Raw genomic sequence first — 6,199 nt, 5'->3', positions numbered from 1 at the left:
GGGTTCGGATCCCTATACAGGGATGGCCGGTTAGCTCACTGGGTGAGCGTGGTGCTGACAACACCAAGCCAAGGGTTGAGATCCTCTTACCGGTCACGAAAAGGACTAAAAAAAAAAAAAAAGATCCCCTTACTGGTCATCTTTTTAAAATAAATAAATAAGTAAGTAAGTAAGTAAATAAATAAATAAAATAAAAATCTCTTAAAAATCTTTTTCGGGCCAGCCCAGTGGTGCACTGGAGAGTGCGCCGCTTGGGAGTGCGGCGGTGCTCCCGCTGAGGGTTCAGATCCCATGTGGAGACCGGTTCCCGCTCACTGGCTGAGCGCGATGCGGGCGCAACACCAAGGGTTGCGATCTTGTTGCCGGTCCCCGGTGCGGGCGCGACACCGAGGGTTGTGATCTCATTACCGGTCAAAGACAAAAAGGAAAAAAAAATTAAAAATAATAAAAATAAAAAATCTTTTTCACTGATGTCTGCCTTTATTTTTTCAACTCCCCTTTTTCTCTTGATCTCAACTTTGTAGCTCTTTCCCAAATAATGGAACAGAACATCAGTTAGGAATGTTTTCAGTTAAAGAGAACTGAACAAAGATAGTTTAAACAAATAGGTGGGATTTTGTTTTGTTTTGTTTTATATTCACATGAGAAGTATGGATGTAGGTAGCTGTCAAGACTCGTTCAACTGCTAGACTATCAAGAACCATCTTGGGGGGCCGGCCCATGGCTCACTCGGGAGAGTGCGGTGCTGATAACACCAAGGCCCCAGGTTCGGATCCCACATAGGGATGGCCGGTTCGCTCACTGGGTGAGCGTGGTGCTGACAACACCAAGTCAAGGGTTAAGATCCCCTTACCGGTCATCTTTAAAAAAAAAAAAAAAAAAAAAGAACCATCTTGGGTTCTTCCTGCTTTTCAACTTAGCTGTCCTGAGCATGTTCGCTTTTTAACCTGATGACTATCACGTACCTCACAACTCCAGAAAGAACATCCATGTCCTAGGGAGGAAAAAAGAGATGACACAAGCGAAGCATCTTCTATGTCATTCCCTTCTATTAGGAAACAACATATCTGCCTACTACCCCCCAGAACACTCCTGCTTCATCTCACTAGGCAGAGCTGTGTCACATGGCCAGCTCTAACTGCACAGGGGTCTGGGAAAGCAAGTACCGTATGAGGCTTTTTCAGTCTCTAATGTGGAGTAAGGAAGAAGGGAGTTGGAAATGGCTGCTGGATTAGCCACCAACAGTGTGTGTCAGAAATGATTGGCTCATTTCTTTTCAGTCTTCCTTGGTTTTTTTTAATCCTTTCCTGATGCCTTTTGGATTAATCCTCACCCTGATCTTATTGCTCACCATTTCATTTCAGCTATAAACATTCTATTTGATCCATGTAAGGATTTCACCTGTTAAATTTTTCTTTCTTTTTTTTTTTAAAAAAAAGATGACCAGTAAGGGGATCTCAACCCTTGGCTTGGTGTTGTCAGCACCACGCTCAGCCAGTGAGCAAACCGGCCATCTCTATACAGGATCCGAACCCGCGGCCTTGGTGTTATCAGCACCGCACTCTACCGAGTGAGCCACGGGCCGGCCCTCACCTGTTACATTTTTCAAACTCAGTGTTTCCTATTGATTATTCTGGCTTGTTCCTGCCTATGTTAACTATATCCTTCTTTATCATTTGAAGATATTTATTATACTTATTTTAAACTGTCAGATCTGTTAATTCTGCTTCATCTAATATTAATTTCTCAGTTCATTTTTTTTTCTGTTATTGCAAATGTGTTCCCCTAGGAGTTCATATTACCTTGGGTGTATTAGTGAATTTGTCAGGGAAAGGCTAAAACCCAGACCCTGGGAAATATAGGAGGAGGTAGGGAGGTAATGTTTATGGTCTAACCCTCCCACAACCAGGCACACTGAGCCTGCACCTTGGGGGACACCATGGGACCCAGGGTATGTTGTCAGGGACTGGACCACCCTCCCACAGCCAGGCACAATATGCCAGCACCTCGGATCCCACCCGGGGACCTGGGGCATGGATAAGGGGACTGGACCTCTCTCCCACAACCAGGCACAACATGCCAGCACCTTGGGGCCTGCCAGGGGACCCAAGGCAAGAAGAAGGGGACCAAACCCACCCCACAGCCAGGCATACCGCCAGTGCCAAGGAGCATGCCAAAAACAGCACCCCCATGTGGGTGGCCCACCACAATAACCATGGCTGGTGCAAAAGCGGCTAGACGGCACATCTACCACGCAGATGGCCCGCCAACCACTGGAGTGCATTCACACAAGAAGAGTCACCAGCAGAGACAAAGAAAAGAAGAGGATGTCTCTTTCCACAAAACCCATTTCAGAGTGACAGAAGAAGCATCTGCTCTATGATAATATTGAGGGACCTGATCACATCTCTCAGCATTGGACAGGTCATTTAGGTAACAAGTTAACAGAGTAACCATTATTCTTTCAGAAGGAGAGAAGAAATCTAGGGCAATTAGAAGGTGGAAGGGGAGGGAATGGGGGAAGGGGAGAGGTTGGACAAGGGACATAAAGAATAATTATGGTTTGTAACAACATATATGCTAGTAATACTGATTTAATCAGCATATCTCAATGTTCAACCCCAAAATATGTACAATCGATTTTGATTCAATAATAAAATAAATTATTTAAAAAAAAAAATGTTTATGGTCTAGTGGTCTGGCCCTGGGCTGGAGTGCTGGGATAGTGCTGCTGGTTTTCCCTCTCACAGTGGCAATGGGACAGATAATGATCCTACCAGAGCCTTGGGGGGTGAGGGTGCAGTGTGGTGGGGCAACAGTGAGGACAATGAAAAAGCTTTCTCTCCCTCAGCCTCGCCCCCATCTCAAGGTGCCACACTTCCACTCTGGCTGCAGTTACCATCTCCCCACAATTGGCCCCCAACCACCTTCTGTCTCCTCATGGGTTTCTCAGCTTTTACCTCGGATTCTCATAGGCTTAACCTCTCTTCAATTCTTTTTTCTTCAGTGTTGTGATTGTTAAACGGAAAACCTCCAGCAAACAAAAGTTGAGTTCAATCGACCCCATTTTCCATCACATGGCAACTATAATCATCAACTCTGGCCTCTGTTACAGTATTTCATCTATCCTTGTCCCTCACCTCTGGCCTATTGGATTATTGGATTATTTTTAAACAAATCCCAGACTTATTTCTGAGGCATCTCCAGGATTTGGAAGAGGAAGCTAGTACTACCAGTCTGTCCAGGCTGTATTAGTTCACCATCTTTTTTTGTGTGTGTGTGGCTGGCTGGTACTGGGATCTGGACCCTTGACCTTACAACACCACATTCTAACCAACTGAGCTAACCAGCTAGCCCTAGTTCACCATTGTGGTTAATTGAATAATGTCCCCCCCAAACTCACTGAAGCTTGAATTGTGTCCCCCAAGTTTTATGTATTAGAAACTTTGCCCCCACTGTGACTGTTAAGAGGGTGGGAAATCCTATTATGGTAATTGAAAGGTGGAGGCTTGAAGAGGTGATTGGATTGTAGGACCATGCCATGGTGAATGGATTAAAAATGGTGGTCAGTGGCGTGGTTCTGAGGGCTTTAAAAGAAGAGGATAGGCTGTTTTGCTCTCTCTCTTGCTGATCTCTCTGCTTTTACCACCTTGAAATGTGAGACCCCTGAGTCACTGTTGCAACCACCAAATGGACTTTGGACTTCTCAGCCTCAAAAACTGTAAGCAATAAATTTCATTTTCTTTATAAATCACCCAGTTCAATGTACTTTGTTATAAGCAACAAAAATGGACTAATACAACCATCTTATCTGCTCCATTTAGTAATTTCCCCCAACTTTATTATACAAAATTTCAAACACACAATAAAGTTATCCACCAGCCAGATTCAACATCTCTTAAAACCTTGCCATATTTGTTTAACTTATATTACTGTTATATTTTTCTGAACTATTGGAAAATTGCAAACACTCAGATGCTTTAGCTCTAAGTATTTCAGCATGCATCTGTCAAGAATGGGAACATTTTCTCACATAATCACAGTATCGTTATTATACTTCAGTAAATTAGAAGTATTTCCATAAAAGCCTTTCACTTCTAATCCATACTCAAATTTCCTCAATTAAACTGTGATTTAATCAAGATTCATGGTTTGCATTTAGTTGTTGTTTGTATTCTCTTTGAATCTAGAACAGTCTTTGTGCTTCTTAATATTGACTTTGTGATGAGATTAGGCCAGATGTCTGGCAGAGTGTCCTGCACTCTAAATTTGCCTAGTTAAGGCCGGCCCGTGGCTCACTCAGTAGAGTGCGGTGCTGATAACACCAAGGCCATGGGTTCGGATCCCATATAGGGATGGCCAGTTCGCTCACTGTTTGAGCGTGGTGCTGACAACACCAAGCCAAGGGTTGAGATCCCCTTACTGGTCATCTTAAAATAAAATAAAATAAAATAAAATAAATAAAATAATAAATTTGCCTAGTTATTTCTTTCTTTTTATTTTTTTTTATATGACCAGTAAGGGGATCTTAACCCTTGGCTTGGTGTTGTCAGCACCACGCTCAGCCAGTGAGCGAACCGGCCATCCGTATATATAGGGATCCGAACCCATGGCCTTGGTGTTATCAGCACCGCACTCTCCCGAGTGAGCCACGAGCTGGCCCATTGCCTAGTTATTTCTGATGGTGTCTTTTGGTGTGTTCTTCCATCCCTGTAAAGTTAAGTTCAGAGGCTGGATTGGATTCCGGTTACATGTTTTTGGCAATATTATCTCCTGGATGATGCTGTGTACTTCATATTGTAACCTATCAGGAGACACATAATGTCAGGCTGTGGGTTGACCCACTACCAATGATGCTGTTTGATCACTTGGTGACTGCCACATTTTTACAGGTAAGGGTGTGCTTTCCCTTTGCGTAACTGCTAATGCAAATAATCTGTGGTGCAATATCTGGCACTATAAAAACATCTTGTACTCAGTAACCTATCATCTAGCATCCACTGAATCATTTATTTCATTGGGATTATAGTATAGTTAATTCCAGTTTTTTTATATTGGTTACTGTATTTTTCATTTTTTTTGTTTTTCTAGTTTTTTAAAATAGGTCTTTTTAAAAACATAGTTCTGTTCTTTCACAATGACATATTTGTTTTTACAACTTGCTATCTTTTTTATTTCAAGCATACTAATTAAATAGACTATTTTTATTACCAGTTCAGGGAGGGGAAGGCTATTTTTCATTCTCTCTCATGGTGATGTGTCTGTGGTAATGCGATGGAGTCCCTGGCCTATGTAAGTGTCCTTGCCTAATGGTCTTGGGTTTGTTAAGGTCCCAGGGGTTTCACTATTCCTGAACCATGGGCCATTCAGGGGTCAACTCCCACTGCTGCTCTGACTTCTCCATTTTTGGCACAAGAGGAATTTTCACTTTGGGTTTCCTGTGGCTTTTGCTATTTTGAGACCACTTGATGTTAATTTCTTGACTTCTGTTTCCTGTAACAGGAAGGTATTGGAATCAGAAACAAGTTATGAGGTCTGGAGCTTTATCGCCCATGCACAGCCAGAATAAATTCACTGGAATCTGCCCAAAGTTGAGGAAGTGGAAATAACCCCCCCTGCAAAAATCCATGTGCCCCAAGAGTTCCCTCATTGGCCTAGGGGCCTTGGCACATACTATTCTCAGATTAGTCTGGAAAGCTCTCCACCTCCTTGCTCTCCATTTTGGCATACCTGGCTCCTTTAAGTTCTCTAGACTTAAGTTAAATACTACTTCAAAGATTCTTCCCTGCCATTTTATCAAAAGTAGGTTCCTCCATTATTCTCTATGCCAGCTCTCAGTTTCCCTCAGGGCAGTGACCACAATTCCTAATTTACTTTTTTTTTTTTTTTTTAAAAGATGACCGGTAAGGGGATCTTAACCCTTGACTTGGTGTTGTCAGCACCACGCTCAGCCAGTGAGCTAACCGGCCATCCCTATGTGGGATCCGAACCCGGGGCCTATGGTGTTATCAGCACCACACTCTCCCGAGTGAGCCACGGGCCCGCCCTAATTTACTTATTTACTTCTTTTTGTTCCGCTCATGTTAGAAATGCTTGGTGGGGCCGGCCCGGTGGTGCACTGGATAGTGCGCCGCTTGCGAAGCGTGGCAGCGCTCCCGCCCGAGGGTTCGGATCCCATGTACAGACCGGTTCCCGCTCA

This window comes from Galeopterus variegatus, unplaced genomic scaffold (assembly GCF_000696425.1).
Source record: "Galeopterus variegatus unplaced genomic scaffold, G_variegatus-3.0.2 Scaffold9932, whole genome shotgun sequence".
In the NCBI taxonomy this organism is placed as follows: Eukaryota; Metazoa; Chordata; class Mammalia; order Dermoptera; family Cynocephalidae; genus Galeopterus; species Galeopterus variegatus.
The sequence above is the reverse complement of the archived record's forward strand: the minus strand, read 5'-3'. Positions refer to the sequence as shown.